This window comes from Pyrus communis, chromosome 11, assembly GCF_963583255.1.
Source record: "Pyrus communis chromosome 11, drPyrComm1.1, whole genome shotgun sequence".
NCBI classification, from domain to species: Eukaryota; Viridiplantae; Streptophyta; class Magnoliopsida; order Rosales; family Rosaceae; genus Pyrus; species Pyrus communis.
The window spans coordinates 19984841-19999916 of NC_084813.1; the positions used below are offsets into that span (position 1 = coordinate 19984841).

The 15076-nt window shown below is 38.9% G+C and overlaps 2 pseudogenes; both read left to right on the plus strand.

Annotated features, from left to right (window-relative positions):
• The first annotated feature begins 3678 nt into the window (after positions 1-3678).
• Positions 3679-4977, plus strand: LOC137709165 (palmitoyl-monogalactosyldiacylglycerol delta-7 desaturase, chloroplastic-like; annotated as a pseudogene).
• A 2967-nt stretch (positions 4978-7944) lies between these two features.
• Positions 7945-14832, plus strand: LOC137709166 (palmitoyl-monogalactosyldiacylglycerol delta-7 desaturase, chloroplastic-like; annotated as a pseudogene).
• Positions 14833-15076: the final 244 nt, after the last annotated feature.

Consider the following 15076-nt stretch of genomic DNA (forward strand, 5'->3'; position numbering starts at 1 on the left):
TAGGTCCACAGTCCTGTCGTGCAGACCACAATAGGTGGTTCCGACTCGTAGGTGACCCGCGATTATTCACACCGTCTTCACGTGATCGTAGCACTTGAGTGTATTTATTTACACCCAGTCTTGTCGTACAGACCACTTTAGGTGGTTCCGACTCATGTGCTGGTATACTTATTGAGATATTAGCTAACATGTTATTGAGCTATTGGCTAACATGTTATTGAGTTATTGGCTAGCATGTTGATGAGCTATTGGCTAGCATGTTATTGAGCTATTCGCTAGCATGTTGATGAGCTATTGGCTAGCATGTTATTAAGCTATTGGCTAGCATGTTGATGAGCCATTAGCATGTTATTGAGCTATTGGCTAGCTAGCATGTTATTAAGCTATTGGCTAGCATGTTGATGAGCCATTGGCTAGCATGTTATTAAGCTATTGGCTAGCATGTTGATGAGCCATTAGCGTGTTATTGAGCTATTGGCTAGCATGTTGATGAGCTATTGGTTATCATGTTATTGAGCTATTAGCTAGCATGTTGATGAGCCATTGGCTAGCATGTTATTGAGCTATTGGCTAGCATGTTGATGAACTATCGGTTAGCATGTTATTAAGCTATTAGCTAGCATGTTAATGAGATATTGATTCAACCATACAGGTCACGTGAGGTGACTCTGGCTAGCATGTTGATGAGCTATTGGTTTAGCCATACAGGCCACAATAGGTGGATCCAAGTGACATACCATTTCATATTGATTTATTTCACCTGGGTTACTTATTCTTGTTGAGATATTTGACATGGCATAACTGTGAGATTGTTATTTTGGTTATGGTTTTGAGTTATAGTCACGCTTGTTATTTTCTGGGAAATTATACAGGTGTTACAACGAGGGGTTACTGCCTTTGGTAATTGAAATTAGTTTAAAAAGTTTTGTTTCATTCACTCACATTTTCTATTTTTGCACCCCTCCAGGTTCTAGCAGCAGAGTTCCGTATCGACGAGGATTCGTGGCACTCTTCAATACAGATGTCTTCTTATGATAGTATAATCATTATCTTACCTTACTGTACTATACATGTGCTCTGTATCACGCGTGAAATGGGTCCATACCCGCTCATCGCGTACTCCTGTACTTAAGCACTTTTAGGTTTTAATTTATTCACATTTTATACACTATCACACTTTATGGCTTCGTCACCTTTCAGGTGTCGGCCAGCACAGCTCGATTCGGGATCCTAGTAGACATTCCGGGTCGGGGTATGTCATAAATTAAGAAGTGTTTTTAGTAAAAAAAAAATGTATGAAATTTTATACCTATATATGTACATAGTTCTGCTTGTTAGCTAGTTATATTCCATTTTTTCTGTAAAAATTGTATTTGAAGAGCGTTCAGAAACCAATTGTTCAAGAATATAAGAATTCCACATTGATCGTTGTTGGAAAATTAGTTTTTTATTATTTTAGTTTTCATGTTGATCTAGCATTAGGTTTTTTGTCCTTTAAGTATTAGGGTTTGTTTTAGTTTTCTCTATAAATAAATACTTTGTAATTCAGAGAACAATAAGTTTATCACAATGTAGTCTTACGAATTATGTAGCCGTCTCAATGAATTTGTAGTGTTTTCTTTAGTTTCAATTAATAAAGTTTTATAATTTTACATTTGGTTTGCTCATCGTGTAATCCGATATTCAACTGATCGAATAATTAACAAAAACAATTATAATATATAGCCAGAAAATAATTTCACTCCTAATATCACCCCATGCCTCAAATTCGCACGCTATCGTGATGTACTGGTTGTAAAACGCAAGTTGCTGGATATTTTGATTATAAATGAATCACTGATATGTCTCTTCTGCAAATCTAATGCAGATTCTGAATTAACTTCTGTACACTTATATTGATAAGGCTTTTTTCCCCCGGTAGCCCACTGCATCATTAATTCCTTCGTTGGCCCATTTCTTGATAATTCTTCGATCTTCCAAAATTTTCCAAATAATTGCTTAACTGTCTGCAACGAACCAAATGTTATATACAACATGCATGAAAGTCACCAAATTAATGGCTCCACATACTACATAAAGTAGGAGTTACCACTGAGGAAATCTTTGATTGCTTAAGGCTTGAAGTAATCTTCATTTGAAATACAAATTTAGCTTTAAAGACAACACATATTTTGTCAAATTTGGCCTGCAGTTGTCGGACCCTTTTTCTTGGGGGGTTGGGGTTTAGCTTCCTTTTGCGGGTAGTCGAGAGTAACGTTATTAATTGTTATTATGAAAAGCTCTATCAGCCAGTAATTTTTTTGCTAACCTTCACATTGTTACGTGTTATATATCAATATATAATTTTTATTTTTTTAAAAGGAACTAACTGGTAACTTCATCTTTTCAGGAGTCGAAAAAACTCATAAAGACATTTCAGCCTCTCACTGGCCACCATCGTGCGATTTATCAACGCCAAACATCGAACACAGGACGTGCCGTGTGGAATACATGTCTTGAATATTCATTCGCAACTACTAAGTCACTCCGTGGTGATTCAATATACTCATGTTTTAACCATGCTAAAGATGACCATAAACTATGTTGAAGCACTTAATAATCCCACATAATGACAGCATGTGGTTAAGATTTTTGCAAATAACAGAAAATTATATACTAAATTATCTATAATATGGAGATAGAGATATAAATGTGGATGTATAGAGGGGAGCACACTGCTTTAGCCAACTTAACTAAGCTCATATTTGCACGGATAATTAAGTTATCAGTATTAATTAATAGTGATGAGCCGCTTGACCGACTCTGAAACGAGACTAAATTCCTCTTATATTAAATTAAACCACAACTAAATCATCATTTGGATAGGTTGACATCAATTGGTATAGTTAAGTGTATGTGGTACAGGGAGTTGGTCATCCAATGGTGCTTTGTGTGTGTGAACGGAGATACCACGCGTGGCATGCCCATTGATTTTTAGGGTTCTTTATATGGGCCAGCTCTGGTTTGAATTTCTGTCTCTTGGGCCTTATGGCTGCTTTCATGCTAGGGCAGTTGAGTGTCGTTTTCTTGGGTTAATTTGCTTTTTATTTACTATATTGTATAGGGCAGTGAACAATAGGGGATGAATAGGTTTGGCTGCATAGCCCACGAGATTTCTCTCACTCCAAACTTTGAACCCTAATATGTATATTATTGCACACAGACATAGCCATTACGAATCTTGTGTCCTATAATTTTTCAACTATTACTTTCTCACCTTTCAGCCATTCAAGTGAAAAAGAACCAGACATGATATAGAATTAAGAGAAATTAATACAAAAAATAGTTGAAGAAAGTAGCCTACCGTATCAGTTTGTTTGTTCCCAAAGTTTGTTTGTTTGTTCCTCAAGTTAGTTTATTTGTTATTTAACATAGTACAAACCAAATATCACTGCTACAAACCTACAAGAAATTTTTAAAAAAAAGGTCATTGATATTAGTTGTACATAACGAGATAGGGTGAAAAGCGTACCAATAGTTATAAAGTCATTGACACAAGTTCAAATCTTATGCACTCATTTTGTGTGTGACATCTTTTGTGGCTTTTATTATTGATTAACATGTGTCCAAAAGAAAAGAAAAAAATACGTTATTACGATACAAAAGAAGCAGAAGCATTAGGATTTTGTGGCAAGCCTAATGGGAGAGTGGGTGACGCAGTGGAGGGTTGAATTTTTGGGGAGGGAATGGAACGTCGTGGATATAGGCTCAGTAGTTGTTGTTTGGCTTTGCACTGCCTTGCTCTTTTAGCTCCATTCCATTTCACCTGGCCTGCATTTTTGGTTGCACTCTATCTTGTCGTAGGAGCGAGTGTAAATCTCTCTTACCATAGGCAACTTTCCCACCGGAGTTTCAAGCTTCCCAAATGGCTTGAATACATTTTTGCTTACTGTGGAGTCCTATCGTTTCAGGTATACATACTTTTATTTGAGAGAAGATTTTGTAGACTCATTGAACTTTTTAATATTTGCAGAGAAGTCCACTTGAATGGGTGAGCTTACACCGATCTCACCACCAATTTACAGACACATTGAAAGACCCTCATAGTCCTGTTAGAGGATTTTGGTAAAGTCACATTGGTTGGATCTTTGATTATCGTTAGATCTCTCATAAGCTTAAAAATATTGCTCAGAATAAGTTGTATAGAACTTTGTGTGTGTTCCTCTTATCACATAATCTGTAACGTAACTGCAAAGATCGATGCATATATGACGATGTTTTTAAACTTTGAAATTTTGCAGCCTGAAGCACGACTAAAGAATGTTGGAGACTTGAAAAGGCAGCCATTCTATAGATTTCTTCACTATACGTACCCCCTTCATGCAATTGGATTTGGAGTTTTCCTCTATGCTTTGGGAGGATTTCCCCTTCTGGTCTGGGGACTGGTAATCGAAATATTCCTGTTGTTTTGTTAATCAAAGTATATTTGTTGTGTTCTTCTACATGTAGAATTTATTTCATGGCTACAGATTAATTTCTAGGGTGTGAGGTCAGTAATATTTCTTCACGCTACTTTTGGAAAAAATTCAATTTGCCACACTTGGGGACAACAAGTGTGGGATAGGCGATTTGTCTCAAAACAACTGGTATTGTTTTATTGGACTTTGTAGTTTAAATGCATTCTTATTTAATCACATAGGAAATTAATAGTAAAGTTAATCAAATATGTTTAGGCTAATTGGATTGCTGGCGCATGGAGAAGGTTGGCACAACAATCACCATGCATTTGAACACTCAGCTCGGCACGGCCTAGAGTGGTGGCAATTTGATATTACTTGGTACGTAATAAGATTTCTTGAAGCTGTTGGATTAGCAACGGACGTAAAGCTTCCTACTGAGACTCAGAAGAATCGAAGAGCTGTAATGTTAACCAGCAACAACAGCCAAATCAGTGACAAAAAAGAACTCGACGCAGAAGTCAGCAATGGAAAGCGTTGAAGTTAATGGAAAGTTTTTAATGTCACTAGAACTGCAAACTGCTGCTGCTTTCTGCCGTCCTCTTAAGTATATAGAGTAGTCCATGGATCGTTACTTTTGCTTGCGGTATTTACCAGTTACCAGGCAATTTACAAAGTTATACCAAATTTATAATAAATAATGTCGTATGTCGGTTATGCTAGTAATGTGTTGTTAAATTTTTTTTTATGTTGCCTTTTTGAATTCATGAAATAAATAATCTTGTTTACTTGAGGAAATGTTCGGTGAATTTGGAAAATGAGTTTCATGGAACGAATTTACTGTTATTGCAACGAGGTTATGTGGAAGAAGTTTTACACATGATCTTACACTTCAAGATGCGAGGATGACAGTAAATTTATTATTCATATAAATCTTTCTCATAAGAGGAGGAACTCCTAATTAGTAATTGTGCCCAATCGATATATCACTTCAGGTGTAATTTTAATCTTGTTATGTTTATTCTTGTGGTTCACTAGCTATGCTAATAAATTTACGCAAATGGTCAATATTTATTAATAACTTAGCATCCTTGTATGAGTTATGTAGTGGGCATTATAATACCTAACTTCATACCAAATAAACTTGAAAACACATGGTAGAAAATGCCTAATTGTACTGAAAAAAATTCAACACACACGTTAAGAATTATGAGGAAACGATAAGGTTGATGTGTCAGTATCTAGGGTATGATATGAACATATAGATATACTCATAATATGAATACATTGAGATAAGACCAAAATAATGTTGTTACAATCACACTGAAAACTCACCAAAGTGGTGGGTTTTGAACAATCTTTTGGGTTAATTAACCAAGCTAAACTGAGTGTTTTGTAGCGATCAAAACTCAAAAAGTGGTTGGTTCAACATCAGTTAATTACAAGAGGTGAGATAAGAAGGTAATTAAAAATCCTAACTAGTTTGGAGTTTACATTTAGAGAAGTGAAAGCACTCTTAATACACAAGGACTATTAGAAATGTGCTAGTTCTTAGAAGGGGTATGCTATCCACACACTCCATTTTACTTCTCACACACCTCTTGATAATTTTTGTCCGTTGATTTTCTTCAATTCATCTGATCTGACGGTCAAAAATTAAAAAGGTGTGTGAGAAGTAAAATAAGGTGTGTGGATATCACACCCCTTCTTAGAAAGATGAACACATGCAAATGAATCTTCATTTTTTACTAATTCGTGTAACTATTATCTGTTTCGGGGATAGTTCATACGCATACATGATCAGTGAGTACACAAATCAAACTAATTTTGTTTCAATATCAATAATGGAGAAATTTACCCTTGAAGAGTGCACAAAACAATTTTTTTTTTTTTTTGGGTTAATAACATCTTCCTCATTTGATACTGATATTGGGAGTGAGGAATTGAGTTATTAGTGCAATGGAATGATAAACGCACTTAACCAATTCAACTGCAAATCTCTTATTTTAAAAGCGTTATTCTTATTAATATACTAGCCTCCCCCACTAGTTTGAATCATTTTAATCTTGGTATCCGTTGGAGGGACTTTTAGGCTTGGCTTGGGGGCCTTTTATGACGATTGGGTCTTGAGATTTGATTGGGCTTGCATGTGACATTTTGAACCTCAACAATATCGAACATATTTTTCACTTGAATTTTGAATTTTGCAAAGGTTGCAAATACCTCAGATTTAACTTGAGAGGATACAACCAAGTGTACCGCGAAAAATCGTCAATGAATATATATAACATAATAACGGAATCTAGAAACAAATAAATTTGAATAACTTCATATATCAAAATAAACTAATTGCAATATGAGAGATGTTCAAACCTGCACCCATTGAAACCATTTACATGAACAGAACCGGTGTATTATTTGAGGATTTATGATCTAAGCAGCATCATTGGTTATGTAGTGTTGGCTCCAGAGTTTAATAGCCAAGTTGTAGATGGCGGAGCAGCAGCAGAGTAGATGAACCGGCAGCATAAGCAGTGAAACAGGATGACAGAACACATCCCTCATAGGACATGTTCAGGCGATTGAAGCAGTCAATCTCTGTGTGACCAAAACGCCGGTAGATTTGGCATTGAATCTTCCCTCCAGTAAAGCTATCAAAAGGGGAGAAATGAGGCAGTCCAACATGTGCAGCACCGAGAAACCTAGAACAAAATTATAGGCTCTAGAAGTAGAACCGGAAGAACGCGAGCCAGACGAGGAACCACCACTATAAGAACCAGACATGCCACCACCATGAGCGAACCCAGGACTGGCAGTAACGGGACGCCCACGTGTGGATGCCATTGCTATTAGGCCATTATCTCAAGGGAGAGAAGGTTAATTCACGGCGTTCAGTGCTAAGAAGCAAAGCCTCTATAGCGGCATAGGAAATAGGAGACTTGCGAGCTTGGATTGAGGCCATAGTATTCAAGTACAAAGGACCAACATTGTTCGTGACCGTAGCAACGAGATTGTGCTTGGATTGAGGCCGTAGTATTCACGTACAAAGGACCAACATTGTTCGTGACCGTAGCAACGAGATCGTCATCAGTTATTGGAGAGCCAAAGCAAGTAGGTCTGCAAGAGCATTAGTTCTATAAGAAAATCAGCGATAGAAAGGTCACTTGATGGAGATTCATCAACTCACCACAAAATTGGACAACACGATTATGTGAAGAGGAAACATATCATTCTTGGAGCGTCTTCCAGGCATTAGAAGCCGAAACTTTGTTAACAATAATTGACAGCACATTGGGAGTGAGAAAACTTGCCACAACAGAACCAATTGATCATGTTGAATGCATGCTTCAAAGCTTGGATTGACTTCATAAGTCAAATTTCCCTCATCGTCAGTGATAAAAGCAGGAGGACGCTGAGATGAACCATCAACAAATGAAAAAAGCCCCTACTATGGATAAAAGTAATGAATTGAGCCCTCCACAATGAATATTTGTTAGGATCCAACGTGATGGTGAGAAAGTTTGCAACACTGGGATTAGAGACAGCAGTGGAAAGATCCATGGGAAAAGTTGAGAGAAAGGTTTGTCGTTAGACGCAGAGAGGGATGATGCCAAGATAGAAATCTCAGTTCAAGTATAATTAGGCTAGATGAATTAGCCATCTGTATATTTTCATTATATATATAGAGTTGAGAGAGAGTTTGAGATGAAACCAAACTCTTCAAATGAAAACATAACAGATAACTAAGAACTAAATACACAAATTACAAAATTCATAATTCCAAGATCGTTGAATCATTCAAACTAAGTTGAAACATTCTGTTGCAATGGATTGGATGAGATCAGAGAACCATTCGAATTTAGTTTCGGCAGGCTTAGCTTATCAGGGAATGGAACATCGTGGATATAGGCTCAGTAGTTGGGTCCTTTTGGCTTTGTATTTGCTTACTCTTTTAGCTGCATTTCATTTCACCTGGCCTGCATTTTGGGTAGCAGTTGCACTCTATCTTGTCGTAGGAGTGAGTGTAAATCTCTCTTACCACAGGCAACTTTCCCACCAGAGTTTCAAACTTCCCAAATGGCTAGAATACTTTTTTGCCTATTGCATGTGCAGTCCTATCGTTTCAGTCTTTCAGGTATAAATAGAAGAAAGAATGCTTTTCAATGAATTATTTTATTTCATATCAAAACAAGATATATATACAACCCTATACAGACATGGGAAAGAATAAGGGAAAGAATAATTACATCCTAAACTAGGAAACCAATTACAGTAGGAATCCCACAATTATAGGAATCCTAATACAAGTCAACACTCCCCCTCAAGTTGGTGCATAGATGTTGCACATGCCCAACTTGTCTAGAAATCTGGAGAACTTGTTACTAGAAACCGCCTTCGTGAGAATATCTGCTACTTGGTCGTCCGTTCCTATGGGAGGAACCTCAATTACTTTATTATCTAGCTTCTCTTTAATAAAGAACCGATCAACCTCTACATGCTTGGTCCGATCATGTTGCACAGGATTATGAGCAATATCCCGTGCAGCTTTATTGTCACAGAATAACTTCATAGGCAGACCTTGTTTGACACCCACATCTTGCAACAGAAACTTAAGCCACAAGAGTTCACAAATACCGAGTGCCATGCCTCTAAATTCGGCTTCTGCACTTGACCTTGATACGACATTCTGCTTCTTGCTTCTCCATGTTACTAGATTTCCCCCAACAAAGGTGAAATACCCAGATGTCGAGCGTCTATCATCCGTCGATCATGCCCAATCAGCATCCGTATAGCACTCAATTCTGAAATGCTCATTTTTCCGAAATAAAATTCCTTTACCAGGGTTTCCCTTTAAGTAACTCAATATTCTCATAACTGCACTCATATGTTGTTCTCCTGGATTGTGCATATATTGACTAATCACACTTAAGGCATGAGCAAGATCGGGCCTAGTGTGAGCCAAGTACATTAATCTTCCTACTAACCTTTGATACCTCCCTTTATCAACCGGTACTTGGTTCTGATCTATACCCAACTTCATTCCTTCGGCCAACGGAGTAGACACCGGCTTACATGCTGTCATACCGGTTTCTTCCAACAGGTCAAGAACATACTTCCTTTGTGATAGAAATATCCCGGACTTGCATCTTGATACTTCAATCCCAAGAAAATATTTCAAAGGACCAAGATCTTTCATTTCAAATTATGTGGACAAATAACTTTTCAAGGCTGCTTGCTCAACAAGATCATCACCAGTAACCACCATATCATCCACATACACGATTAGAGCCGTAACCTTTCCGTTCTGGTGTTTCAGAAACAACGTGTGATCCCAATTACTCTATATATACCCAAATGCCCTCATGGACTTGGTAAATCTACCAAACCAGGCTCTAGGAGACTGCTTTAATCCATACAGTGATTTCTTGAGCCTACATACCTTTTGTTTCCGTCTGTCCGAACCACTGCACCCTTATGGAAGGTCCATGTAAATCTCCTCAGTTAGATCTCCATGAAGGAAAGCATTTTTTACGTCGAACTGTTGCAAAGGCCAATCCAGATTTGCTGCTAAGGACAGTAGAACACGAACTGTATTGATCTTTGCCACTGGTGCGAACGTATCAGTGTAATCAATGCCATATTTCTGTGTATACCCCTTTGCCACCAATCTTGCTTTAAAGCGATCTACCGTTCCGTCGGCTTTATATTTTACTGTATAAACCCATTTGCATCCCACTGTTTTCTTTCCGGCTGGCAAGTCAGTTATTTCCCAGGTAGCATTCTTCTTCAACGATCTCAATTCCTCGTTCATTGCATCTTTCCAACGGGAATCTGCTAACGACTCCTGCACACTGTTAGGAATAGATACAGTAGATAATTGATATACAAATGACTTATTTGATTCTGACAGGTGACAAGTAGACACATAATGGTTTAATGGGTATCTCACTCTGGAGTCAGAGTTTGGGTCACTCATGGAATACTTGTGTTTACACTCAGGATCTGCCTCATAAGTGGGTTTGGGAATACCTCTATTAATACGCTCTGGAAGGCGACGAAGTGGAGGTGCATCCGGTGTAGAAGACGATTGGTTATGAGAAGTAGTATCTCGTGACACATGCTGTAATTGCTGCTCTGTTTCACTGCAATTGGGCGGCTGCATCTCATCTTCCAACTCAATACCCATGAGACCCGTGGGCTGCTCCTCTTCCTGACTTGTTGGCTGCTCCTCAGTAGGCTGCTCGGTATGACTAAACCCAGAAAACACGGGTTGCTGCCCTTCTCCAGGTGTCACGGGCACGGGCTGCTGCCCTTCCCCAGGTGTCGTGGGCTGTTGCCCTCTTCCAGAAGCCGTGTACTCCAAGCTCAACACGTCCCTATTATCGTGAGTCAGAACTTCATCATTGTGGTACTCCCCCTGAAGTGAGGACGGGGAGGAACCAAAGAACATGTCATTCTCGTGAAAACTCACATCCTGAGTAATAAACATCTTTTTACTCAAAGGATGATAACAACGATACCCTTTCTGGGTAGTAGCATACCCCAAAAAAACACAACGAAGAGCTCTAAGTTCAAGTTTAGTCTTCCGTTGAGGTAGATGGAGGTGAACAAACGCAACACATCCGATGACCCGGGGGGGGAAATTGGGAGTCGGGGGGCTGCTAGTCTGAGATGTGAGAGCCTGAAATGGCGTATGGAAGTTGAGAGTCCGAGATGGAAGGCGATTAATAAGATAAGTTGCAGACGTAAGTGCCTCTCCCCAATAATTGAGCAGCAGATGTGCCGCAAGTAGGGAAGCACGAACCATTTCCAACAAGTGTCGATTTTTCCTTTCTGCAACGCCATTCTGTTGAGGAGTATACAGACACGTGGTCTGATGAACAATACCATGCAACTCTAAGAATGAACGAAGTTCCATATTAACATATTCTCCCCCATTGTCATTGCGAAGAACCTGGATATTCCTGTTGTATTGTACAGCAATCATTTTATGAAACTGTTGGAAGGCCGAACTAACTTCACTCTTCGTCTTTAACAAAATAACACAAGTCATGCGGGTACAATCATCAATAAAAGTAACAAACCAATGAGCACCACCAAGAGTGGCTACTTTTGACGGTCCCCATACATCAGAATGCACAACCATAAAAGGAACGGTACTTTTATTTAAACTGGGAGGAAAAGAGGTTCGATGGCTCTTAGCCATTTCACAAACATCACACTTAAACCGAGAAACATCATTCTTGACAAACAAACTAGGAAATAACTTATGCAGATAACCAAAGGAAGCATGCCCAAGGCGCCGGTGCCACATCCAGATGTCTGACACTTTATTAGTAATCCCTTGAGAATCATCAACGGAGAGAGCTTGAGTCAGCAAGCTAGAACTACTGGTGGTCAACTCCAAGTAATAAAGTTTCCCTCTTCTAATACCATAACCAATCGCCTTCCGCGTCCGGATGTCCTTAAAAACACAAAAATAGGGCCAAAAAATAACCAAACAATGTAAGGCAAGGGTTATTTGAGCAACGGACAACAAATTATAATTTAGAGAGGGAACCACAAGAATAGTGTCAAGTTTCATGGTATCGGAAAGGGAAACAGCGCCTTCCCCAATAACAGGGACGGCATTACCATTAGCAACATTGACCTCGGTTTGTGTGAATGTTTTTAGTGATGGAACCTGTCTAGAATCACAAGTCATATGTTCAGTAGCTCCGGAATCACTTATCCATGTATTATTCATAACAGAAGTAAAAGTACTGAGTGCCTTACCATCACTTCCTACCGCAGCTATCATGGCAGATGCCTTGTCCGCTATCTGATCCGAATCATTCTTGGTTTCGGCAATGGAGGCTCAGGATTTGTTGCATCGAGGATCACGGGTCTTATCCCAATTCTCGGGATATCCAATCAGCTCAAAACAACGACTCTTGGAGTGTCCCGTCAGGCCACAGTGTGGGCACTTACCTTGTGGACGATCCCGGCTTGTCTGGCTAGGCCGAGTTGATCCAGGCCGGTTCTGTACCCCTTCTCGGTTCGACCCACTAGATGATCCACGGGCCCTTGCTGCCATGGCAGCAAACTCCCCCTTGTCAACCTCTGTCTTCATTGCTTCCTTTCGATCGGCTTCTCGACGAACATAGGCATAAGAAGCCTGCAGGCCAAGTAGGGGATCCTTCCGCAGCACTTCTCCACGCACCTGATCAAACCCATCATCGAGACCACCAAGAAACACATAGACCCGTTGTCTCTCAATGGATTTCTGAAACACTTTGATGTCATTCTCACACTCCATGGATACTTTATTAAAGTGATCCAATTCTTGGAAGATCTCAGTGAGCTCCCCAAAATAGGTAGCTAAGGGTCGGCCATTCTGACGCAGATGGGATGCTTTCTGATTCAACGAATAAATTCTAGCCTCGTCATTCTCATCAAAGTAGGCTGCCTTCAAGGAGTCCCAAACCTCCTTCGATGTAGACAACCGAATGTACCGTTTCATAATCTCGGGCTTCATTGAAGACAAAAGCCAACTATTAATTTTTTGATCTTCAGAAAACCAATTATCATATTTAGGATCGTCTTCGCTAGGTGCCTTGATAGACCCACGAAGATATCCCATCTTCTTCCTTCTAGCAATATGAATTTGAATGAGAGGAGCCCATAAATCATAGTTCTTTTCATCCAAAACCATACCAATATTAAAGCTTGAATTCTCTGATTGCACCATAATTGGAGCAGGCGCTGAAACAATCTGTGAACCAGCCCCCTTTTCTTCAGCCATCTCTCTGTTGCTTCGGTGTTGACTGACACAAACTAGGCAGAGAAGAAAAAAAAAACAGCAGTGGTGATGGGACCTAGAACACGTTGGACAAATCAACAGGGCAGCAACACCCTATCTGGTGCTCGCTGCAATCAGTCAGGGCACGGGCAGCAACAATCCTAAGGTTGCTCGCTGCAATGGATCAGGTACACGGCAGAAAAAAAAAAATATTAGGGTTCAGTGTTTTTCTAACCCGGCTCTGGTGCCAAGAAGAAAGAATGTTTTTCAATGAATTATTTTATTTCATATCAAAACAAGATATATATACAACCCTATACAGATATGGGAAAGAATAAGGGAAAGAATAATTACATCCTAAACTAGGAAACCAATTACAGTAGGAATCCCACAATTATAGGAATCCTAATACAAGTCAACATAAATCACCTTCATTCATCTGTGTTATTTTATAAGAAGATTTTTTTACTCTTTTTTTCTGTTTGCAGAGAAGTGCACTTGAATGGGCCAGCGTACACCGAACTCATAACCAATTTACAGACACGTTGAAAGACCCTCATAGTCCCGTTCGAGGAATTTGGGATAGACACATTGGTTGGATCTTCAATTATCATTCTCGGTTTAGAAGTGTACGCAAACTCCTAATCTCTCACAAGTACTTTGTGTTTATCTTGCTCATCACATAATCTGTCAAAGTGACAGAGAGAGACCACCACATTGACTGTATATGGCACATCTCACACACTAAGCTAGCAAATTGAAATGCTAATGATAATTCTTTCGAACTTTGAAATTTGCAGTAGGAAGCACGACTAAAGAACGTTGGAGACTTAAAAAAGGCAGCCATTCTGTAGATTTCTTCATTATACGTACCCTTTCATGCCATTGGCTTTGGAGTTGTACTCTATGCATTTGGAGGATTTCCCTCTCTGGTTTGGGGACTGGTAAATAGAAACGTTCTTGTTTTCTTTACATAATTAAGTAAAGATCCTACTTATTCACGAATCTTTCTAACATATAACAATGTATGAAATACATCATAGATCTAACGTGAAGTACAATTATATACCCTATATAGTAGAAGGGAAAGGTGAACCCCTCCTATCTAACGATTAAAACGGGTATAATGTATATATCACATACTTTTATTGATCTTGTATTTTATATTTGTAGGGTGTGACGTGGGAGGTCAGTAATTTTTCTCCACACAACTTTCAAAATAAATTCAGTTTGCCACACTTGGGGACAAGAAGTATGGGATACTGGTCATTTGTCTGGAAACAACTGGTACTGTATTGCAATTTGTAGCGTAAATGCATTCTTATTTAATTAAATAGGCAATTAACAGTAAAGTTAGGTAAATATGTTTTATAGGTTAACTGGATTGCTGGCGCATGGAGAAGGTTGGCAGAACCCTCACCAAGCATTTGAACACTCAGCTCGGCATGGCTTGGAATGGTTGCAGATTGTATTACTTGGTATGTAATAATGTCCTATGTTGGTGATGCTGGTAAAGTGTTTTTAAATTTGGTTTTATGTAGCCTTTTTGAAGGTCATGAGATAAATAACGTTGTTCAGATTGAGGTAGTGTTTGATGAAATGGGGAACTCCTAATTAATAGTTGTGCTGCCATATTGTACTTTGATTTTTAACTGAGAGATGCTAAGGAAACTCTCTCGATGTGAGTTTTGAGAAAATTCGAATTTGGGTTACATAGTCCTGTTTTTGTGAAGCATCGTAGCAATCTCAGACTTGAATATCCTAGCTGAAATTGAGGGGGAGTAATAACAGAAAGTATAAGATCCAAGTGTCAATAAGCTAATGGTCCATCTGTCAGGAATATAGTTAGTTCTAATTA